Source organism: Phyllostomus discolor, chromosome 1 (genome assembly GCF_004126475.2).
Source record: "Phyllostomus discolor isolate MPI-MPIP mPhyDis1 chromosome 1, mPhyDis1.pri.v3, whole genome shotgun sequence".
In the NCBI taxonomy this organism is placed as follows: domain Eukaryota; kingdom Metazoa; phylum Chordata; class Mammalia; order Chiroptera; family Phyllostomidae; genus Phyllostomus; species Phyllostomus discolor.
In genome coordinates, this window is record NC_040903.2 from 84,977,233 (window position 1) to 85,003,635 (window position 26,403).

Sequence of the window (26,403 nt, forward strand, 5' to 3'; positions counted from 1 at the left end):
AAGCATCTCTAGTTTACCCTGCACTCCCTCTGCCAGAATTCAGGTTAAGTGGCTACAAAAGAAATTTTGTGCATTGGCCCTTTCAGACACTCTGCATCTCCAGCCATATCTCCCTGTCAGACAGAACCCCTGCTTCTTTTCACAGCTGGATGTCGTTTGGGTTCCTTTCTGACTCTGGTGTTATAGGCTGGAGAGCCCAGCTTAGGATTTAGACCCCACACTTCTCAGGGGGAACACCACTAGCCACTGAAATACCACTCTGAAACATCAGCTGCTGTCTGTGGGAGCCCAGCCAGCCCTCTTGTGTCTCTGCCCTCCCTGCCAATCTCCTTGTGGTGAAGTGGTTTCTTCTGTCTGTCTTAGGCTATAAGTCTTCTCTCCAGCTATCGTTCAACTGGTTATTCAGATGCTTCTCTACAATTTAGTTGTAATTCCAGATTGGTTGTGGGAGGAGGTTACTGTAGCTTCCACTTTCTCTTGTTATGTGGGATCTATACATCCTTTCTTAACATCATGTTCCGCAAATTTGTTGTTTTGTCAATTAAATGGTGACCAGAATATTTGCACAAGTGTTAATTTACAGGCCCTTAGAGTTGTGCACTGACCATGGAAAAGATCTTGTGACTATCTTGGGATCAACTGCTGTTACATGATGATCACAGGACAACCAACCTCATCCTCATTCCCGAACACTACACCTACCCTAACGGCCTTATAAAGGCCATCCACAAGAGACCCTCGGGGAGCTCAACTTCTCTTTTCTGGTTGACTTCCTTGTGTACAAGCTCTGTTCAATAAACTTTATCTGCTTGAGCTTGTACTTAGTTCAGTGTTCATTTCTATGACATTGAGACTGAAGAAGCTGGCATTCAAAGTTCAGTAACACATGTTCCAGGTGGGTGGTAGCCTGGAGTGGGCACAGAAGCTCTTCACCCCTTCCCACATGTGTTGGCCTGTGCATCTCTTCTATTGGCTGTTCCTGAATCGTAGCCATTACAGTGAATTGGTAACAGTAAGTAAAGTGTTTTCCCAAGTTCAGTGAGTTATTCTAGCAAGTATTGCACCTGATGGGAGTGCCACGAGAACCCCTGACTTATAGCTGGTCAGTTAGAAGTACCAGTGACAACCTGGGACTTGTGACTGGTGTCTGAAGCGGGGGCAGTCTTGTGGGACTGAGTCCTTTACCTGCACTAACTCCAAGCAGTTGGTGTCATAATTAATCAAATTGTAGGACACCTGACTGGTGTCCTCAGAGAGAGGGAGAATTGCTTGGTATAGAAAACCCACACATTTGGGTTCAGAAATGTTGTGAACAGAGAGAAACAGAGTTTTATTATTTTTATTTTATATTGTCATTTGTTGAGGTTTTTCTCAAGTCCATTTTGGAAACAAACATGGCTAAAATAAAGTCAGTAAAGAAGAAGATGAAAAGATAGTCTCTTGACTATTAATTTTTAGGCTTGCTCTAAAAAAGCTGTAGCTTACTTCTTTGTTGTTTTAGTATTTCCCATTAAAGTTTTTTTTTCCTCAATGCTTCTAACATTGAGTTCTGTTCTCCAGAAAATCTTTGAATTTCTAATTGTACTATCTTTCCTATATATGTTTAACTTACATTCTTTACGACAGTTCTCTTTTTTCCACTCTGTTCAAACAATAAAAAACTGTCTCCCATAGAATAGTCTTTTCCTAAATGAAGATGCAAAATACAGTTTCAAGACCTCAAAACTCCTTATTGGAAAGTTCCTGTTGTATAACTTAAATCAGGACTACATTAACTTGGTTTGTTCCAGGCAGAAAAACAGAACACCACACTATACAGAGCTTAAACTTTATGGTTTATTGAATGAGCAAGGCCTTATTTTCCAGTGCAAATAAACTGAAATGTAAGATGCATTAAATCTGAACAGTTGGAGCATATTGGTAGATTAATGTTTTTGATTACAGAGTGTTTTCAACTCTGGTAAATGTGCATATTAACATAATTAATCTGCAAAATAGCCCATCAAGAAATTAAATCACTTTAGAGGTATTATCTCATTTTTCTAAATGCAAATCTAGGGATACAGTATGGTTTGGAAAAGCTTTACTTAAGAAAAGACTAATGCAGGATGGCACTTAGAGTCGGTCAGACTTCAAACTTCATCTCACTCTGATGAATATCCTGAGTTCCGACTGAACCTCCCTGAACCTCAGTTACCACTTCTATCACACGGAAATACTAATAATGTTAATACATACACAATACACAATACATAATACAGTATTGTGGATATACTGTATTATGATGTTTGACATTACAAAAAATCATTCTGTCTGGAGAGAGACTGTCCCGTCCTGGGGTAGCTCATTCTTAAAGCAAAGGGCCCAGCCTGAGGCAAGACGTTCATATGCAAATTAACCAATCTGTTTCTATCCTGTGCATCTCAGAGGCAATGTTCCTCTGCCTTCATCAGCGCAGGGCCAGGTACCAGACAACAAGGGACACGCCTCTAGGCCAGAGTAGCCAATCCTCAACTATTTATCTTGCACTGCCTTGCCTTTCCCATGGAACCTAAGTGTCTCCTACCCCGCCCCCTCCTGTCTTCTGCCTCCTGTCCACCCTGTCATTCCCTGTGTGGCCCTGCAGGTGCATGTGCCTCCTGTGTGAAGGACCTGTGAGTATAATAAATGTTGTTTCTTGAGCCGCTCTCTCTGTCTCCTTTTATGGCCACATCTTAATGGTCATTTCATAAAAGAATATAAAACAACAAAGGTGTCTTGAAGAGTCACTATGAAAATATAGTGAGTTAAAACATAATGCAATCATATAATGCCTGGTACTAAGAAAACATTCAATTAATGGTAGTTGTTCGAAGTCTAGCTGAGGAGGCATACTCTAACATTTATGATCTGGATAGCAGCCCATGCTCTGGCATGTCCGAATATAAAGCCATGGAATGTCTGTATCTCTGCCTCTTTCCACAGCATCTGAAATAGGAAAAAAATACTGGACCATTGCTACATTCTTATGAATTTTTTTTGTTTGTTTTTTGCCAGAGGGATTCCCTGTCTCTTACTGTGATAGAGGCTGGAAGCAGAGGCTCCTGTCTTTCAACAACAGGTATGAATTCTGCCAACAGAATAGCCAATTTGAGCTGAGAGAGAGAGAGAAAAAGAGAGAGAGAAACAGAGAGAGGGATTCATCTGGACAGGAGACGTAAAGAGTTTATTATTCTTAATGAAATAAAGATGAAGGTGACACATACCAACTCAAAGAAAGGAAAAGAAATCCTTGACTGGATTCGATATCCAGGTTTAGTTTCTAGGGGCAGTGCCAAGTGCTCCTTGACAAGTGGGAGAGGTCTTCTCAGCTCATGGCCATCCTTGGTGCAATCAGCTCAGATTTCTTTATAGACTAAAAGAGAGATTTTTTTTTTAATAAATAATTTAACAGGTATCTATTGCATAACTCTATGTGTAATGTACCATGTTACATCTAAATCCTAGCCAATTTTCCTGGCTGTGATTGAAGCCAGTTTTATCCCTTGTAGTTATTTAATTTGGTATTGGTTTCTTTAAAAAACCATAAAACAGATTATTGTCACTTTGCAGTTGCCTTTTAAAAGGTAATAAATCAATCTTTTTCTCATTGAAAGTCACCCCAGGGTGGGCTAGGAGAAAGATGAAAACCTGAAAGTTCAGAAATAAAGGCTCCCAAGAACAGTTCTAACATTCTGAAAATTTAGAAATCACTCAAAAGATTCCTCAAGGTGCTGAAAATATGATTTACAACGTGAAAGAATATGTTGGCCTTCCCATCTGGGTAAGCGTTTGGATCTCCATGGGGATGTTTCATGCCTTCCCCACTGACACACCATGGCATTAAAACCCATTTCCCCACTACAAGTTTGTTTGCAAGCTCTTTGGAACTCTCACTTATTTTTATAGAAATCTGCATGCTGCATAAAATCTGAAAAATAAGGTCATCAGATATGCAACAGAAACATAGGCAAAAATTCTGCTTCTAGCTATGATGGATGAGGATATTATGAAGTGCTTTCTTTGAAAACCAGAAAAGCTATCTAGGTAGAAAATAACTGGGTTTGTGGGTTTCAGAGATGAAAACACAGGGGAGGCCAGAGAACTGAGCCTGAAATTGTCCTGCTTTTCTTCTTCAGTCAACTGATGATTGAAACATGGGAACTTAGAGATAGTCTCCTGAGCAGAGCTTTCAATAGATGCTCTGATCAGGGGAAGAAAAATTAAAGTCCAGAGCTTGCTAAGGGGGATGGCACCTGGTGAACTCCCCAGGTGTTCAGTTGGAGCCCTGAAGTGGTAAATCCAAGGAGGAAGAGTCTGCTGGACACTGACCAGCCCTCTCAAACAATGGGGTCTGAGGGATTAGGTGATCTGTGTCTGCTACTTTCTCTGGCCCAGCTGCTTGCCAGAGGCAAAAAGAACTCTCTCTCAAAGAAAGTAACATCACCTATGGCCACAAATTATCTCTAAATGTTTTATATCAAAGTCTGGCAATCAATTAAAAAGTATGTAGGGTAAGTGGAGGCAGTCTGGCTTCCTCATCCAGGTGTCTGGGTAACTAAGGGAAGCAGTGTTCCCATAGCCTTGAGACTAGGTCTGATAAATGGTCCCCATCACACAAAGTGGGCTTGCATGTGCAAAATTATATGTTATATGTTATATAATTTTCTGGCTGAAATCTGGCTTTGTTTGCCTCTAGTACTTAAGCAGGTAGAGACTCCCTGCTGGGTGCCATGACATGTGCCATGCTGGGGAGCAAGAGCTACAACGTATGCCATGCAGAGACATGCAGGGAGACATGCAGCTTGCAGCATGCATGGCTCGCCCCCTCATGAATAAAGGCATGTCAGCCATCCCCATGGCCCTGTGAATATTCTTCCATCTGCGTGAATACCATGAACCTGTCTGGCCTTGAATGGTGGCAACACAACTATCCAACATATAAGAAGATGAAATTGAAAGAAAAGCAGAAGATAATAGAAACAGGTTTGTAGGGAATTTAGATGTTGGAATTATTTAACAGCATTTTTTAAATTATGATAAATACATTAAGAAATTAAAAGGCAAGACTGGTATTTTGGAGAGAATAGGAAATTAAAATAAAAATTTAAAAAAGATGTCTGCAGAGAAAACCATACCTAGACAATGCCGGTGAAACCAAGAACAAAATCTTAAAGCAAGATAAAGAAAACAAGACAAAAATGTGTTGGCTCTTCCTACTTCCTTCCCCAGGGCAGTGCTTGAAGGGGAAGGTGCTGTGTGGGAGACTGTACAGAACAGGGGCAGTCGGACCGGGGTTTGCTTTGCTCTGTTTCTATTGACAGTTACTTTGGGGAAATTGAGTCAGCATTCCCCATTTTCAACCTTCTTAGACCATTTACTTAATGGCAATATGTATTCACATGGTACTTAAGGCTGCTATGCACTGTCTGTATAACTAACTTTGAATGCTTATGATGTGGTATGTATGCCCTCTTATGATACCCAACTTTAGATGAGCAAACCAAAGGCTTACAGAAGTTAACTAATTCAGCTAAGGTTATGAGGCTACTAGGATGTAAAGCCTGATTTCAAGGTCCTTGCTCCTAGCCCTCCGTCATCCAGTGGAAAGAGTAAAGTGCCTGTGGGAGGATTCTAACTCAACTTTCTGCTGACCCTCATACTGCCAAGCCTCATACCTAGTGACTTGCTCAAATAATTCTAATAACAACAACACTAATGGTTATAGGGGACCATTCCATGTGTCAGTGGGGAATGTAGCCCAGCCCCTGATTCAGAAAACTGACAAGGAATGAGGTCAGTACATAGGACCCATGCCCACGAATAGGTTCTCCTGTGGGGAATCAGGCCTGCATTGTACCAAGACCGCTCCGAGGCTTGCTTTTGATAAAACTTCCTCACCCTGGATTGAGGCAGAAAATGTTTACAGCATATCTTTAAAGTAACTTCTTAAAATCTGTGCTAAACCTCCCAAGGATGAGTATAACCAGTTCAACCACTTTTCCCTTTGCATTTGCAAATATCCTTCTTTGAAGTAATTAGCAACATCCTCTCCTTTGTTTTCTGTAAAAGGTAACCACCTACAGCGAACCTGTGCATAGTAAATGAGGACCATCCTCAATGTAATGTGCCCAGAAGAGCAATAAAAGCTTGTCCAGGCAGGGGTCCAGGAGCTTTCTCACTTAGAGAGCAGCCATCCTGTCCCTTTTTCTCCACAGAACTTCTGCAGTCTGTGTGAATTTGTTTGTTGCAGCCACAACACATGGACCCCATGGGCCATAGTCCACAGCAAATGGTAACAGCTGATTTTGTGGAGCACATATAATGCATCAGCACTCATTACTTTTCACATCCTTTCTGTGAGGTAGGTACTAGTATTATCTCATTTTGCATGTTAAAACATTGAGGCGCAGAGTGGTTACCTAGCTTGAAAGTTTCACAGCTATGAAGCAGTGGAGCTGGGATCCCAAACTAGGCAGTTTGGTTTCAGAGCCTGTCCTTGACCACCGTGTTTGCTGCTTGTGCTACAGTATTGTTCTTTAACAAAGGAGGTCAGGGGAGAGAGAGTGGTCTGTGTCCGCCAGGACGAGCTTGGAAGCATCCTAATGGTGGCTTCTAAAACAGTGCACCTATTGGCTGTGAAAGACCATATTTGTAGAGATGTCAGGCAAAGGCAAAGGCAAATGGTAATGTAGAAAATTTCAATCTATTCCAATTGGCTCTAAGGACATTTTTCAGAACCTATGCTGTCACTTATTTTCCCCACAAGGTGGATTCTTAACTCATCTACTTACCTCAACTGTTTTTGCCAGTTACTTTTCATTACCCTATTCTTCTATTCTCTCAAATTCATTTGACTCTTACCTTATCCCTTAGCTTAAGAAGGTAAATGAATTCACTTTATATCAGAAGTAGTCCTTTGCTGAGGCCCAAATAAGTTGAGGCTTGACAAAAATGCTAAAGCCACCAGAGCTCATTTAGCAGTGTTTAGGGGGTGAAAATTGCCATGAAAAGAACAGGCCTACTGCTTGGGGAAGATTGGAAATGCTAACAGGAAGAAGGTAAAGCTATTCAACTACTACCATTCTTCTTCATCAAGAAAACAGAAGCATCTTCACATTGAAAAGAGTAGGGTAAATGTTAAATGAATCATAAATTTTACAATTCACACTCAGCAAAGGAATTGAATTACAAAATATGATGGTCTGATTTTCTCTGAGGCCATATATATTCAATCCAATACTGTAATTAACATCCAGTTTTAAATGTCGATAGTCTCAGAAGAATGAATCCACAAATCTTCAGTGGAAGTATTTCAAAAATGTCATTATCAAATACTCCTTTGCTTTAAATGGAATTAGATGTGTAGAATTTTTAAAAAATAATATGGTTTTACCCTGCCTTTTGGCTCATTCGGTTGCAAGGAACAGAAACCCACTCTTGGTACTTCAGTAAAAAGGCATTTATTATACAGCAGCTCCTGGGCAGATTTAAGAGACGGAGGACAGCCAAGCCCCATAGAGAATCAGACCTGGAAACTGAAAAGTCTTAAGAACTATCAGCTTTTTTCTGAGGCCACGTGTCCTCTTGTCTATGTTTTTCTGTTTCCCCTGCTTTGCCTAGTCCCCCCTCACCCCGCGCCCTGCAGACCTGCTCTCACTGCCTGCCCTCGCCCGCATGGTCCTCAAAGGCCGTCACAGTCTCTCATCTGAAAGAACCTTGCAGCTCTAGCAACGGCCACCACCTGACTCACAGCTTATGTCTTTCCATTAAAATCTGAAGAGAAAAGCAATCGGGTTGGTTTGGTTCATGGATCAGGTGTCCACCTTCTTACTAATCGAAGAGGGTTGGGTTTATTTGATATAAACATGGGAAGGACTCACAGCTGATGCTGGAGTTGGGTGAGGGAGAGGTGTGTTCTGAAAAAAAGAGAGAGAATGGGAAGAAATCTGCACCCAGTTCTTCAGTGTCCTGAAATCTTTAGAATATCTTAAATGGTTACCAAGGACAAGTTGAAATATTGAACAGAATTTAGGAGAAAGCCATTAAAAGGGGAAAATGGACATTTAATATATATGTAAATTATTTTCTACTCAGTGAGTTTTAAGCTCATAAATTACTCTTCACCAATGAAGTGAAATTGAAAAATTGAGATAAAAACTTTTAGTGACACACTCGAACATGAATCAAATGTTTTTAGGTCAAACACCAATAAAGGTTGTATCTAAGATCAACATAATGTGATACATTAGCCAGATAATATTCAATTCAGAGACATGCAATAAATAATTATTAATAAATGATTTTAAAGCAAAATGCCTCTTTACTGTGTTGTAGCTTGACTGAGACAGTATGAAAAATTTCATGAGAGTCATCAGAGGATAGCAGTTTTCATTTTCCTCTGACACCTTCACCTGACTGGGTTAGAGTTGGCTTCTAAATCAGAGCAAATCCCAGATCAAAAAGTTAATAGAGATCCAAGTTGGTGGCAGACTACATGGATGTTACAGCTACCTCCATCCAGGACCAAACTGGAATTACAACTAGAATATAGAGAATCGACCTGAAAACCAATGGAAGACTAGCTGAAGAGGAGTCTTATAGCCAAGGACTTCCAGAGGAAGCCACATGGAGACAGGTAAAAAGGGCAGAGAAAAGGGCTGTGCCCGCTCCTGAGGGCAGCAGCTGAGGTTCCAGAAGGATATCTCTGCTGCAAAGGTTTCCCCTGAGAAGCAAGGGGTCTCAAGCCCAAGCTGGCCTCCCCAGCCCAGAGCACAAGAGCTGGGAAAAGGCCTTGGCTGTGAAAAGCAGCAGGGATTCTTTCTGCCAGGGAGAGACAAGTATCTGCTAGAGACACAGTACCCTCTTAAAGAGCCAACATACAAAATCTTATTCACAGCCCTTTACCCTGGGCTTTGCTGGACAGAAGGTGGAGTGAACTAGAGTCTAGAGTTATGTGGAAAAAGACTGGGGTTTGTGGCTTTGGGGAGACAGCTAAAGGGACTGCCACCAGGATTCCTGTGCTTAGTCCCTCTTCCACACTGCAAACACCATCTTTCTTGGGTGGATCCCTCTCCTTCTTATGCCATCAGCCTGGAGGATTGCAATAGTCCCACCCTCTGGACTCCCTGTCACCCCGACCTGTGGATCTTACACCCTACTGAGGAGTCAGCCGCATGGGCCAGGGTGTAGAGGTCAAGAAGACGCAGGGGGCATCAGTGACTGAGTTGTTTAGCTTTGGGGCAGGGGCCATTCCTCCCACTTTACCATCCCATGAACCCGACCAGGGGTATTACCCTCACAGAGGAGATCCACTAGCCCCAGCCTCCAGGATCCCAGTGGCCCTACCCTCTGGACTCTCAGCTGCCCCACCCTGCTGAGCTCCGTGTCCTTGCAGAAGCTGGGTCAGGCTGAGTTGTACAGCTTAAGATAGGGATTATTTTTCCTTTGCACAACGACCAGTGCAGAACCTTCCCTTCACACAGCAAAATCTTTCTTGGTCTGTTTGGGCCTGATAAACTACTGGCCTCACCCTTGTGACTCCCTGAGACTCTTCCCCACCACAAAAGTGTGTGGGCACCTGTCAGGGCATCTGCCTGGGACTGGTAAAACCTGGGACTTTTGCTGAGTAGCCTGAGACCCAGCAGTGATGCCCAGTTTCTATATCAAGCTGGTGAACACTATTTGCCTCTAACTGATGATTCACTGAAAACCTACCTCATAGAACTGGAGTTCTGTCAGAGGGGTTTTTGTTGACTGAGCCTAACAGGCAGCCTGCAAGAGAAGAAAGGTGGAGGTAGATCTTACATACCTTGAGAAATTTGCTGATCTGCCCTCAGGCTCATTGCTGGTCTCGTGGAAGTCAGCTATGGTGTACAGCTTGGTTCTTCCCCCACACACCAAAGCCCAGCAGACACAAAGTTTGGATTGTTTTGGAAACCCAAAAAGCATGCCCAGCACCAGTTATAAGGAGCATCTGACATTGACCTACACCAGGGTCCCTCCCAAGACACCCCAGACCAGACATACACAGTGGCCAGCTTCAGTCAACATCAGACCAGGATCCAATTAGCTTCATAAGTGGCATATCCAAATGGAGATCTTGTCAGGCTCCAGACCTGCTGAGGCAAAATCCATTCATGTGCTCGGCACCTGCACAGCAGCTCATACTCTGTAGTTAGGGTTGATTTCACAATCAGCTAGCCTGAAGGTTCTCCCCACAAACAAATGGACCAGTAGTAATCAAGATTCAATTACAACAGGATGGCTCACATAAGCAACATGAGAGACATTCCTGGAGCACCCATTTCAGGTGATCAAGGAGACTGCTCCACTGGGTCCCATAGGACACCTACTACATAAAGCTACCCTACCAAAAGACTGGGAGACATAGCAAATTAGGCCTCTACCTAATATAGAAACAAACACAAAGAGGCAGCCAAAATGGGGAGACAAAGAAACATATCTCGAATGAACAAAACAGGAAATTTCCAGAAAAAGAGCTAAATGAAATGGAAGCAAGAAATTTACCAGATACAGAGTTCAAAAATATTCTTATAAGGTTGCTCAAGGAATGTAGGGAGAACTTCATCAGCATGAAAGGGGACATAGAAACCATAAAAAAAGAACCAGTAAGAAATGAAAAATATAATATCTGAAATGAAGAATACACTAAAAGGGATAAATAGTAGGTTAGATGAAACAGAGGACTGAATGGGAAGCAAAATAAAAAAGGATTTGAAAAAATATCAGTAGTTTAAAGGACCTTTACAACAACATAAAACATAACAATATCCACATCATAGGCATACCAAGAGAACAGAGAGAGCAAAAGATAGAGAACCTATTCAAAGAAATAATAGCTGAAAATTCCCTAATCTGGTGAAAGAAAAAGACACACAAGTTCAGGAAGTGTAGCGAGTCCAAAATAAGATGAATCAAAGGAAGCCCACATCAAACACATAATTAACATAGCAAATGGTAAAGACAAAGAAAGAATCTTAAAAGCATCAAGAGAAACTGTTATCTACAAGGGAACTCCTTTAAGACTGTCAGCTGATTTCTCACTTTAGGCTGAGAAATTTCTCAGAAACCTTTCAGGCCAGAAAGGATTAGCATGAAATAGCCAAAGTGATGAAAAGCAAGGATTTACAAACAAGGCTACTTTGCCCAGCAATACTATCATTTACAATTGAAGGAGAAATTAAGACCTTCCCAGATAAGAAAAAGCTAAAGGAGCTCATTACCACAAAAACAATATTGGAAGGAATTTTAAAGGATCATCTTTAAGTAGAAGAAGAAAAACAGAGGAACATAGTTATAAAGAATTGAATGACAATAAATATGTACCTATCAATAATCACTTTACATGTAAATGGCATAAATGCTCCAACCAAGAAGACTTAAAGTAGCTGAATGGTTATAAAAACAAGATCCATGCATATGCTCTCTACAAGAGACCCATCTAAGAACAAAGACACACACAGATGAACAGTAAAGGGATGAAAAAAACATATTTCATGCAAATGGAAATGCAAAAAAAAAGCTGTGGATAGCAATACTTATATTAGATAAAGTAGACTTTAAAGCAAAGGGTATATATATTAAGAGACAAATAAGGACAGTACATAATGATAAAGGGAGCAATCCAACATGAGGGTATAACCATTATAAACATTTATGTACTCAACATAGGAGCACCTAAATCTATAAAGCATATACTGATGGACATAAATGGATAAACTGACAATAATACAGTCATAGTAGATGATTTGAACACCCCACTGACATCAATGGATAGATCTTGCAGACAGAAAATCAACAAAGAAACAGCAGCCTTAAATGACACGCTAGATCAGATGGATTTAACTGAAATCTTCAGAGAATTTCACTTCAAAGCAGCAGAATATATACTCTTTACAAGTGCACATGGAACATTTTCTAGGATATCACATTAGGACACAAAACAAGACCTAATAAATTTAAGAAGTTTGAAACAATATCAAGCATCTTCTCTGAACATAATGGTATGAAACTAAAAATCAATCACAAGGAAAAAAAAAAACCCTGAAAAACACACAGAGATACGGAGGCTAAAAAACATGTTACTAAACAATGAATGGGAAATCAAGAAGGAAATCAAAAGATACCTTAAAACAAATGAAAACAAGAACACAACAACTAAAAATCTGTGGGACATAAGGAAAAGCAGTCCCGAGAGGAAAATTCATAGTGTTACAAGCCTACCTCAAGAAACAAGAAAAATCTCAAATAAACAATATAACTATTTGAAATCTATGTGATCTTATTAACCAATGTCACCCTAATACATTTAATTAAAAATAAATAAATAAATACAAAAACAATCTAACTTTACATTTAAAAATACTAGAAAAAGAAGCCCAAAGTGAAAAGAAGGAAGGAAATAATAAAAATCAGAGCAGAAATAAATGAAAGAGTCTAAAAATTATCCCAAGAAATCAATGAAATGAAGGGTTGATTTTTTGAAAAGATATACAAGACAGACAATTTTTTGACAGACTCACCAAGAAAAAAAGAGAGAGGACCCAAATAAATAAAATCAGAAATGAAAGAGAAGAAGTATAACAAAGAATTACAAAAATATATTGCAAACAACTATATGCCAACAATTTGGACAACCTGAACAAACAGGTAAATTCCTAGAACATACAATCTTCCAAAACTGAATCAGAAAGTTTCAGAGAATCTGAAAACAATTACAACTAGTGAAATTGAAGAAGTAATAAAAAAAAAAACTCCCAACAAGCAAAAATCCTGGAGCAAATGGCTTCATAGGAGATTTTTGCCAAACATTCTGAGAACTAAAACTTATCCTTCTCAAACTATTTCAGAAAATTCAAGAGGAAGGAAGACTTCCAAGCTTAATTTACGAGGCCAGCATGAAGCTAATATCAAAACCAGATAAGGACACTACAAAGAAAGAAAATTATAGGCCAATATCCCTGATGAACATAGATGCTAAAACCCTAAACAAAATATTAGCAAACTGGATCCAGCAATAAATTGAAAAGGTAATTAACCATGATCAAGTAGGATTTTATTTTGGGATACAAGGTTGGTACAATATTCTCAAATCAATAAGTGTGATACACCCCATAAATATAATGAAGGATAAAATCACATGATTATATTAACAGATTCAGAAAAATTATATGATAAAATCCAGGGCCAAATTATGATAAAGACTCTCAGCAAAGTGGAAATAGAGAAAACATACCTCAGCACAACAAAGGTCATGTTTGACAAACCCATAGCTAACATCATACTCGACAAGCAAAAACTAAAAGTGTATCCCCTAAGATCAAGGCTAAAGCAGGGATGTCCACTTCCACCTCTCTTATTCAAAATAGTACTGGAAGTGCTAGCTACAGCAATCAGAGAAGAAGAAATAAAGCCATCCAAATTGAAAAGGAAGAACTAAAATTTATTATTTGCAGAGGACATGATACTGTATATGGAGGATTTTAAGGATTCCACTAAAAAACTACTAGAACTGATAAATGAGTTCAATAAAGTAGAAGGACACAAAATAAATATCCAGAAATTGTTTGCATTTTTATACATCAACAATGAACTATCAGAAAGGGCAACGACAAAAACAATTCCATTTAAAATTACATAAAAAAAAACACCCTAGGAATAAATTTGACCGAGGATGTAAGAAAACTTTACTTGGAAAATTATAAGACACTGAAGAAAGAAACTGAATAAGTTACAAATAAGTAGAAGCACATACTGTGTTCATGGATAGGAAGAATGAACATCATTAAAATATCCATGTTACCCAAAGCAATCTATAGATTCAACATAATTCCTATCAAGATATCAATGGTGTATTTCACAGAACTAGAACAAATATTCTAAAATTTTTATGGAACCATAGAACACCTAAAGAGCCACAACAATCTTGAGAAAGAACAAAGTTGGAGGAATCATGCTACCTGATATCAGACTATATTACAAGGCCATAGTAATCAAAGCACCATGGTACTAGCATAAAAACAGACACATGGACCAATGGACAAGAATACAGAGCCCAGTAAAAAGCCACATCTTTATGGTCAATTAATATTTGACAAAGGAGCCAGGAACATACAATGGAGTTAAGACAATCTACTCAATCAATGGTTTGGGGGAAATTAGATAGATACATGAGAAAAAAAAAAAGAAAGAAAAGAAATAAGACCACCTTCTTACACCATACACAGGAATAAACTCAAAATGGATTAAATGGTGAAATGTTAGACTTGAAACCATAAAAATCCTAGAAGAAAACACAGGCAGTAAAATCTCAGAAATTTCTTTTAACAATATTTTTTTCTGATGTATCTACTAAGGCAAGGAAAACAAAGCAAAAATTAACTGGTAAAACTATATCATACTAATTTTTTTTGTGTGCAGCAAAGGGAACAATTGATAAAATGAAAAAACAGCCCACTGAATGGGAGAACATGTTCTCCAATGATACATCCACCCAGGAGTTAATACCAAAATTTATAAAGAACTTATATGATACCAAAAACCAAATAAACAAATAAACAAACAAAAACAAACAATCCAGTTAAAAACTGTCAAAGGACCTGAATAAGTACTTGTCCAAAGAGGACAAACAGATGGCCAGTAGACATATGAAAAGATGCTTTCTCAAATGCACTAATTATCAGAGAAATGCACACTAAAACCACCATGAGCTATCACCTCACACTTGTCAGAATGGCTGTCATTAGTAAATCAACAAACAAGTATTGGCGAGAATGTGGAGAAAAGGGAAGACTCTTGCACTGTTGGTGGGAATGCTGACTGGTACAAACACTATGAAAAATAGCATGGAGTTTCCTCACAAAATTAAAAATGAAACCTCCTTATGACCTAATGACTCCACTTCTGGTAATATGTCCAAAGAAACCTGAAATGCTGATTCAAAAGAATATATGCAGCATTTCTTGATCACTGCTTGATCACTGCAGCATTATTTACAATAGCCAGGATTTGGAAGCAGCCCAAGTGCCCATCACTGAATGAATGGATGAAAAAGCATTGTACATCAGGAAAATCTTATCCTTTGCGACAGCTTGAGTGTACCTGAAAAGTGTTATGCTAAGTGAAATAAGCCAGTCAGAAAAAAAGAAATACCCACTTAAATTTGGAATCTAATGAACAAAATAAACTAATAATAGAACAGAGTCATAGATGCAGTGAACAAACTGAAAGCAATTGAAGGGAGTGGGACTGTGGAACTGGGTGAAAAAGGTGAAGGGGCTAAGAAAAACAAACCCCAAAACCCACAGACACAGACAGCAGTACAGTGATTAGCAGAGGGAATCTGGGGTGGAGGAAGGTGGAAGAAAGTAAACAGGACAAATGGTGACAGTTGGTGACACACCATACAATATATAGATGCTGTGGTATAGAATTGTATACCTGAAACCTATACAATTTTATTAGCCAATTCCACCCTGATCAATTCAATAAAAAGTAAAAAAAAAAAAAAAAAAGGTTCTTAGAGAGGCAGCTTTTGCTGGCCCCACATCTCTGAACAAAATCAAAGCTGAGAGTCCATTCCTTGCTCTGTCCAGATTTTGGAGGCAGACAGAACAGTGTCAGGGATTGTAATCACCTGGCTTGACTTCACCGTTCCAGGGCCATCTTTTCAGGATTAGAAAATATCTCTAGCAGTGTAATGGTTGATTAGCAAAATATTCTCATTTTAGTAAAATATTGATTTAATAGTTTTTAAATTAAAATGTAAGATATGCAACCTTTTAAATATTAAAATGTTCACATCAATTTAAAAAATAAATGATATTTTTCTTAAGAAAAAAATCATTTGAAAACATAGTTGCAGGTATTTTTGATGGTTTTGAAACTTGGATTTTTTTTTATTTTTCAAGTGTAATTAAAGCTAAACTTTTAAATTTTTGTCATTATTTTGATTTTGTATTCTGTTTGAAGCATGTAAGATTGATTTTTTTCTGTTGAAATCCAGTTTCCATGTCACAAATGTAACTGTATATTTTTAAGTTTGGTTCCTTTAAAGTTAAACTTTTGTGTGTAACTGGGTTATTGTCATTTTTAGCAAAAAAGCTAAAAAATTAAATATTTTATATGGCTCTAACACTTAAGTTGTCTTTTTAAAATCCAACTCTAGTGTTTAATTAAAGGCAACATTTTTTGAGAGGGGAAAGAAAATGTATCTGTAATTGATTGGACATTAACACTAAGTATAAACTTATTCCTTGGCATTTATTTGCAGGGAGGACAAAAGTTGGACAACTAAGCAGAATTTTTCATTTGCTTTTCCAGGAAAAATAACCACCCTGGTAATTCATATTATCTCTGGTTTTCAGATGAGGAACCTGAGACCCAAGGAGGTTAAATCTCTCAAGGTCACACGTAGTCTGGTAAGGGGTAGAGTCTGGTTTCTAGTTCCAATTCCAAAATCCATGCTATTTATCACACCTCGAAGCCTGATGGTTTCACAAACTAGAGAGTTATAGAGAGTTATAGCACATATTGCCAGGGGAGGAAAAAAAATGTATGTTTGAGTTAGTATAGTGCCATCCAGTTTAATAGCTCCATTTTGAGGAACATGCTTGGGTATGGGGTGGGGAAAGAGATACCTCACCCCATCATTGCAAAATTATACTCTCTGTTACCTTATGACAACTTACTACTTTCTTCTGTAAAATAGTTGATAATATATTGGCTATAGAGCCTTGTTCCCTAAACTCTCATGGGATTTGAATTATTATAGCTAAAGGAGACGAAAGATGTAGTATGATTACATGACTATAGCAGCATAAAAACTATTCTCTTTCTGAGTGTTCCAAGGTTGGTAGTATTAAAGTTATGGTAAAAGAAATGTTTTATATTTGGGGATTCTGGAGATTTTCTTACCGGGAAAATGCCTCGAAGTCATTTATTCTCAGCTGACTGGGTGAAGGCTGAGGCCAAGAATAGATATGTTACAGCATCTTCTATAAAGGTAAGGTAAAGAGTCATGGCTGGAACTAGGTAAAATCAGGGCATTCAAATGTCCTCTCAACAGAAATGTAACATGTAAGTCACCACTGAAGTATTACAGGAGACCCAGGAGGCTGATGGTAGGAAACGCCTTACTCAGCACCCTGCAGGCAGAGGCATTTGAGCTAGAGAACCAGTTTCTTTTTCTCTGTTCATAGCCTAGCTCTAAGTTCTCCCAGTTACCTTTTCCTTTTAAGTAAAATCCCGCCAGAGAGAGTGTGCATGTCTGCTTTTGTCAGATGATGAAAAGTAGCTTTAGAGATGACAAAGACACTGATGTAGAAGCTATGTGGAAAAGAGTTAAATACTGCTTTTTTTCTTCAGTGTTGACAGAAATATTTTTAAGTTAATTTATAATTTTGTATTTATGATTTTAAGTAGTGAGGTTATCTAAATTAATAAATCAAATATTCTATATATATATATATTTCTAGCTATTTAAATCATCTGAATCTCTAAAAGTTGACTTGTACAAGTGAGCAAAAAATTGGGAGAAGAAACAACTCATGGAAACATGGAATCTCATCATTCGTCATTAGAAGATTGATTTTTAATCTCTTTATTGGCTCAAATGTTTATTTATATCTCTCAGTAAATCTCTCAAAGGGAATATGATGAGAAAGGACTCTAAGAAAGATTATTATGGTCATTTACTATTTAAGATGATTAAAGCTACATATAAATGAATTGGAGAAGTGAAGATCTGGGAGGAAGCATATTGTAGTACAGGGTGTTGAGGGGGAAAGTGAGGTTTTCAAGAACTTCAGCCAAGAAAAACTGAACAAGTCTTGGTGATGAAAGAAGTAGAGAGGATGGCATTAGAAATACATGAAGAAAATGTGACCCTGGATTCAAGGACTGTTACTTGGGAAGGTTTACGGTAGTGGCAGTACTAACACTGACCTAGCTCTAGTTCTTTTGATCGTGGTTCTTTGCTTGTCCATGTGACCAAATATTGCTGATGGGGACGGGCATGTCGGCTTCTCATGATGCAGTAGTTTTTTTATTTCTCCATGCAGTAGTGTCAGTACCAATTTCTGCTTGATCTCTATGCCCTCACTTAAGGGAGATAAGAAGCCTGAGACATTAGAGGTCTAAGGAGAAAGGGAGGAAATGCATTCTCTGGCCAGCCTAGGCTTCAGAAATCCTGCACAAGCACATGCTGAATGAGGATTATAAACTTTCTCATTGGCTGCCAGTTGTGAAATTGATGTTAGTATCAATTGGGCTGTACAAAGATAAAAGTCCTTTTACAGAGAAACTCCAGTGAGCACATTAGCTGATGTTCTCTGATGCTGCAGGTCTTCCTCTTCTGGGTCAACATATCTATCTGGTAGAAATATCTACTGACTCATATTAGCCCCAGCTAGTAGAAGCCACTCTTCTTTCTTACTCTGCTGCTTCAGAAAGAACTGTGGGGACTGAAGTAAATCACAAAAGACATACTGAACTTCTCCCCTACAAACTCACACTAAAGAACTCATCTTATACGTACATTGTTTGGGAGGCACACAGTGCTCACAAATAGTTTGGAAAGAAGCAAATTTTGGTGTTAAAATTCAAAGTTAGCTACCTGCACAGATGTTTCAGGTGATGGTGTGTATATGTGTGTATGTCAGTGGGAAGGGTGCCAGGATACGCACGGTGGGCTGGTGAGACGGGTGCTGTTGGAAACATTAAGGCCCTTAGCTTTCCCCAGTTGAATACACCAGTTATTCAGACATGCAATTATGATAATTTGTTAATTTACATGAAGTTCAAAGGGAGATGGTGTCAGAGTTGGTTCCATAGTTTGTGACATAATCAAGAAACCACCCTCCATTCATAGCATGCCAGCAACAAACACACCCCATTGTCACAAGGTGGCTAATGCAGGTTTAGGCAGTATATTTTTTAAATAAAACATTTCTACACAGGAAAGAAAGGGGAAAAAGAGCTTCTATTCATGCTCATCTTTACTTTCTGATATGGGAAAGCCTCCGAGTCCTAGGCAAACTTCCCCTATCACTCCTTCCCCAGGTAAGAACCAACTTCAATCCCTAGTCCCACCATGGGCAAGAGAGAATGAGGCCACCATGCCTGGTTTGGGTCAATCATAGCTCATCCCCAGGAGCAGTCGTGTGGCTGCCTGAACAAAACCAGTGTCCTGTTGGCAAGAGAGAAGGGGGATGGCTATTGGGTAGGCAACCACCAGTGATGGCCACAACCACAACAATTTGCTGTGTCTTAATGTGTGCTCAAAATTTCCTGTATGTATTTAAGTAAATATATAAGTACTATACAATGTATCATATATAGGGATGCCATATATGTGCTATATTTATGTATATATGCAAAAACACACAACATTCACGCATGATACTTGGCTAAGCATTTTTTAGATAAATGAAATTCTCTGTGCATAATGTTTAACACATAACTACTATAGTAAATTCTTTATCAAAGCTAATTATCATTATTATTTTCTGTTGTAATTATTAATTACAGTCTATGACACAACATATGCCTCTTTTCTTACTTTTTATTATTTTATCCTCACCTGAAGACTTGCTTATTGACTTTAGAGAGAGGGGAAGGGAGGAGGAAAGAGAGGGAGAGAAACATTGATGTGAGAGAGGAACATTGACGAGTTGCCTCTCATATTCACCCTGACGAGGGACTAAACCACAACCTAGGCATGTGACCTGGTTGGAAATCTAACCCACAACCTTTTGGTTTATGGGACGATGCTCCCACAGACTGAGCCAAGCCAGTCATTGTTTAAAAGAATGAGGATTCTTTTTAAAACATACACCATTTTTTAAAAGAATGAGGATTATTTTCTAGCACATACTCCACCAGTACCTTTAAAACAACATGCCAGCAATTTTGTATTGGGCCAGTGAATACTCCTGAAGATGCTGGCTGCAAAGCTCCTTTAAAGAGAGATAAGAATTACCATGGTCAGCAGTAAATTCCATTTAAACACAGTGAAATAATTTTGTGAATAACAGCTAGGTGACTAAGTGTTTACTTTCTGATGATTATCTAGCCACAAATATTTTCTAATCATGTTAATATGCAGGCAGAAGGAAGAAGGTTAAGTATTAAACATTTTTGGTATATTTGCACAAAATATCATGTTAGCAAGAGAATTTTATATTATTGACAGACTTTTGAGAAGAAAAAAATAACTCTGCTGCTATTTGCCTAATTTATGCTGCACAGAGGGGATGAGAGTTATTTGAGAAATTCTTGTGGAAGAGAAGGCCAATACAGATATTTTAAGTATAAGCAAAGCACTTTTCTTCAAGTATTTGACATAATTGGATGAAAGTCTGTGGGAGAGAAAGGGGGCAGAAGAGGGAAGTCTCCTTCGTTACCCCTGGAATGGGATCCTAACAAAGGTCTCAGGTGGGTGAGTTTCCAGGTGGATCTGGCTTCAGATTACCTCTCAGTTGATCTCTAGTAGTCCTTAAGGCCTACTTATAAAATGGCTTGTCTTTAAGGTAAAAGCTCTATTTTTTAGTCCCCTTTTCTATTGTTTCTCATCATTTGTCCTAAAATGTGTTGCTAAGTATAAAAATATTAGGGGTCTAGATATAATAACACATTATTTAATCTCTCAGGCTTCACGTTCTTCAATTTTTAACACCAGTGGGTTGGATTACATGATAGCTAAGGTCTCCAGATCTAAAATTCTAAGTTAAAGATCAGTGTTTTCAGAAGTGATTAGTTGTCAGAATTACCTGAAAACACTTCTAAAAATAGTTCCCTGAATGAGCCCTGCCTTCAGACATTCTGATTCATTCATTCAGCTAATGATTATCGAGGACCTAGTGTTGGAGCCTGGCACACGATGAGGACCAGATGAGGACCAGAACAGGCACGGTCCCATCCTGCTCCAGACTCTGCAGGACGGAGATCGAATCCAGTAATGTTTTTAAAATATTACTCTCCAGGCAATTTTGATAACTAAGCAGTTTAGAGAAACAATGTTTTATACCAAATGCAAACTAGAGACATTTCTGAGAAAGTGTTTTAATTTTATTTGGGATGGACTCAGCTTTACACTCTAGAAATGCACCCATATTTTTACTGAAAAAAAATTTTTGTCAGCTTCTCTAAAAGATATACAGGGTGGGGGAAAAGTAGGTTTCCAGTTTTTTTTATGTGTAAAATAATACAATAATTAATAAATAGTAATATAAGAGTAACCTATTTTGCATACTCACAACTACTTCCCCCACTCTGTATATGTGTATGTATAACATTTATAGATATGTAAGAGATACATGCATAACTTAGATTGAAAAAAATGTTAATAAGAAAAAACACACACTTAAAAGATGTAGTATGCTGGTATTGGGTGAGGTTTTCACAAATTAGTATTGATGGATGATGCATTAACTATCGAAATCTGCACAAGTTAAAAGAAAATAATATTTGATTTGAAAGATTGAGATTAAAGTTCATATTGCTTATGCAATATGAACTTTATGCAAATGAGTTCTTTATTTTGAAATCTGTTATTTACTGTGATTTTCTCTTTGAAGAATTTTAAAGCCTCACCTACTTTAATGTTCAACAGTGAAACTTGCTGAGATTTACGAACAGACATTTTATGCTTGCTAGAGTTATCTTCCTCTAAATAATTCCAGGCTGAGAATTTACCAAAGTGAAATAAATGAAAGAATCCCTATTTTTAGGCCACTGAATATAAACACAAAGACAGTTTGACCTCAAAGGGGTTAAGAATAGCCAACCCTTAATTGTTTGATTGGTAAATTAGTCAGACCCATTATCATAAATTTTCACCTCCATCAAAACCTATATTTCCATTGGGCCAGTGAAAATTAAAAGGTGCCATCCAAAGCATCCCATGTCTATTCATTTGTAGTCCCTCTGTGTCAAGAAGAGTTCCAGCAGTTGGTTCAAAGGAAGATGTTTTATTTGTTGCAGGGACCACAGGCAGGCACAGGCTGGTTGAAGGGAATGAAGAAGCAATGTGAGAAGCTAAGAGACTAGCTGGTGTGGGAAGCAGGTAAACAGTCTTGGGTGTAATAGGACAAGAGGAGGACACTGTAGACCAGAATAAAACCATGGAGGAAGGGCCCCTCAGAAGGAACTGTGGTTGTTAAGGCACACAGAGTACCAGAGACCTCTTCCAGCAGGCCGCAGGGAGTAAATAACAACCTTGTCTTTCTTTCCCTTTCTTTCTACCTTCCTATTTTCTGTGATCTCCTGTGAATGCTTCCCCAGTGTCAAGCTTACTGGGGGCAGAGCAAGAAAATGTACCAGAATGCATGGACAGTGTAAGAAAAACCCCAAACTCTCTACACCAAAGACTTTCTCAAAAGATAATTTATAGTGGGTGTTTTAGTTTTAGTTTAGTTTTAAACACCCACTATAAAACTAAAGTTTTTCATTCTTTGTATATAGACTACTCACTTTGTGAATCCATGACTATATTCAAATCTTAACTCTGTTTTTGGTTGCAGACAACTTCTTATTTCCTATGTTTTTATGAAATTCTAGCTGTGAGAATTACACGTTTTTATGTTGTCTCCTCCTCTAATCAGTTATGATGTGATGAGTAGTAAATTGTAAGCAAGGAGCCAGATCTAATACAAAAAAGATATTTTGGATTAGCTGTAAACTGCTCCTCTACTTTAATAAGGATTATCCATAACTTGACTTTGATGATTAAAGTAATAGGATTAAGATGAGGTTCAGCTTATGTGTGCATTGCCTCTTATAATGGGAGTTGGCTGTGTAGCTGCAGGACCTCTATCCTTAGCATGGGTGTGGGCCCAAGTCAACACACATACTTCTTGAATACCTGGGTAATTGAAAATGCCAAAACACCTTTTATAAATTCAGCAAAAAAGAGTAATCATTGTTAATGCTGCTGAAAACCTGGATGAATAATTGGCTTTGAGATGCTGCAAGGTGAAGACAACAGCAGGTCAAATGTCAGTGTCTAAAGGAGGACACCAATATTGGGCTAGCTGCCGCTCATGTGGTTTCACAAACAGTTACAGCACAGAAGGGATGCCACCCACTGCAAGCAGCACAAATGTTGTTGTCAGGACCTTACAGTTTTCAAATGCAGGTACCTAAAAGGAGTTAAGGCAATCTGATCTAGGATGATAGATGGAGATCATATAAATGATTTCTATGTCCAGAAAGCAGAATTCCTTTCCCAAGAAAATGCTTTGCAAAGAGAGCATTAGAACATTAGTATCATAAAGAAATACACTAGTTACTAGTTTTCAAAAGGTGCTTCATACATTCATGAGTTTTACAGTGGAAAAGCTAAATTTTCTAATTTTATTTCCTTTTCTCATGTGTCAGCAAAGGTGTAAGCAGGGGATGGGCAGTAAAAATAGCCACTCAATTATGTTCATATATAATGTATGTTCATACATACACTCAGTGATGTACACATTTAACTTTCTCAGGTGTTCCGCTTGTTGCAGACCTTCCAGAATGTGGATCAATTTCAACAGATTCTCAACCGTCTTTGAAGCATTTGTGCCACACTTTTATTTGCACTGCACTCATTACATTGTTCCCCAAAACCTTCTGAATCATCTGAATAGTTTCTATGGTAGAATTTTCAAGCTTAACACAGAATTTGTTGCAGATTCATTGCTCTACTTGCTCAGTCATTTTGAATGTGACAACCACACTGTACACATGCTCACTCAGTGGTGTCTACCATCCCCACTGACTAGTACAGTGAAGTCATCATTGTTCACTCATGCACATTCCAGTCCACCCTCCTTGATTGCTACCAGGTTTCATCAGTGTCATGCAAACTCTTCTCAGTATATTTATAATGGCATTTTTCTTGACAGACCTTCATAGTTCTTTGAGATACTGATTTTGTTTTCTTCAGATATGTACCCAGAAGTGGATTGCTGGATGCTATTTTTGTTCTATTTTAGTTTTTTGAGGAACCATTTTACTATTTCCCATAGGGGATGAATCATTTTACATTCCCACCAAGAATGTACAAGGGTTTCAGTTTTCCTGAATCTTTTCCAACACATCACTGTTTGATAATAATCATCCTAACATGTGTGAGGTGATATCTCAGGGTGTTTGGTTTGTTTTTTAAACTGTTAATTTCTTTTTTTAAAAGATTTTATTTACTTGTTTTTAGAGAGAGGGGAAAGGAAGGAGAAAGAGAGAGAGAGAAATATCAGTGTATGGTTGCTTCTTACATGGTCCCCACTGGAAACCTGGCCTGCAACCCAGACATGTGCCCTGACTGGGAATTGAACCAGTGACCCTTTGGTTCACAGACCCACACTCAATCCACTGAGCTACACCAGCCAGGTAAATTGTTAATTTCTTCTAACCCATTCCACAAGCCTTTAAAAGAGCAAATAAAAAGTATTCACCTAAAGCATTACTTCTTAATACATTTCAGGTCTTATTAGTTCTTAATACATTTAATAAAAGACCCCTTTGAGAATCTAATAAAAGCTGGAGGACCATCTTACCAGTAAAATGCACACACACAACAAATAACACAAATTGTTTCTTGGAATGATGGATCCCATATACTTATTTGCAAACCCCAGTTTAAGATTACTTGCCTTAGATTAAGCTATTCTTGATACCTTGATACCTACTGATTTCACTCAGGGATTGGCAAGCTTTTACTGTAAAAAGCAAGAGAGTTCATATTTTCACTTGGGGGCCAGAATCTATTGAAACCACTCAACTCTACATTTGAAGCACAAACATAGCCATGGAAAATACATTGAAAATATGAGCATGGCTATGTCCCAATAAAACTTTATTTGCAAAAACAGGCCATAGGTTAGCTTTGGCCCTTGGGCTATCATTTGGCAATCCATGAATCAGTTCTTTCAAAAAATTAAATAAATTGCAGTAGTTGTGAACTGGGAAACTCTTGAAAACACACACACACACACACACACACACACACACACACACGGAAGACCGTAGGAATATAGGAAGACTGTAGAGAAGTAGCAGCTGCTGGATCTCCTTACCTCTGGCCTTCCTAAGATGAGAAACCACAGAGATGATCTTCCTCCCCTTTCACATTTGATAATAATCCTCAATTTGCATCTTATGGTAACTGGTGTCTTTATTTTATTGTTGTTCAATTACAGTTGTCCCCATTTTTCTCCCAGCTCTCCCCTGCCCTACATAAACCACACCTCCCACATTCAATCCTCCCTTCTCCTGTTGTCTTTGTCCATGGGTCCTTTATACATATTACTTGACTTGATCCTTGCCTATCTTTCCCCTGTTATTCCACTAACCCTGCCCCTCTGGTTACTGTCAGTTTGCTCTTTATTTCTTTGTTTCTGGCTCTATTTTGCTCACTTGTTTGTTTTGTTGATTAGGTTCCTCTTATAGGTGAGATCACATGGTATGTGTCTTTCACTGCCTGGCTTATTTCACTTAGCATAATATTCTCCAGTTCCATCCATGCTGTCATAAAGGATAGGAGTTCCTTCTTTCTTTCTGCTATGTAGTATTCCATTGTGTAAATGTGCCACAGTTGTTTGATGCACTCATTTACTGATGGGCACTTAGGCTGTTTCCAACACTTGGCTATTGTAAATAATATTGCTATGAACATAGAGGTGAGCAAGTTTTTTTGAATTGGTTTCAGGATTCTTAGGTTATAATCACAGCAGTGAAATCACTGGGACAAAAAGCAGTTCCATCTTTAGTTTTTTGAGGAAATTCCATACTATTTTCAACAGTGGCCACACCAGTCTGCATTCCTATCAACAGTGCACTAGGGTTCCCTTTTCTCCAATTCCTTCCCAGCATTTGTTGTTTGTTGCTTTGTTTATGCTGGCCATTTTGACCAGTGTGAGGTGGTATCTCATTGTGGTTTTAATTTGCATATCTCTGGTGGCTAGTAATGCTGAGCATCCTTTCATATGTCTCTGGGCCCTCTGTATGTCCTCTTTGGAGAAGTGTCTATTCAAATCCTTTGCCCATTTTTCAGTTGGGTTGTTTGTCATCCTGCAGTGGAGTCATGTAAGGTCTTGATATATTTTGGAGATCAAACCTTTGGTGTCTCCTTTCCATTGTTTTGGACATCATTAGAGCCATCCATTAGTGTCTCCTACCAGTGCATTTTAATTTATGATTGAGGAGAGAGGGATGCACTCAGGATGTAGCATTCATTTCTCTGTACCTGCATTCCACCATGTTTTTTAGAACAACAAGCCTCCTTAAAGAACCTGTTCCAGGTTCCATATATTGCTTATTTTCTATTATTGTGCTTTTAAAATTTGTTCTTGGAAAACACAAAACAATAGCAATATGAATATAAAT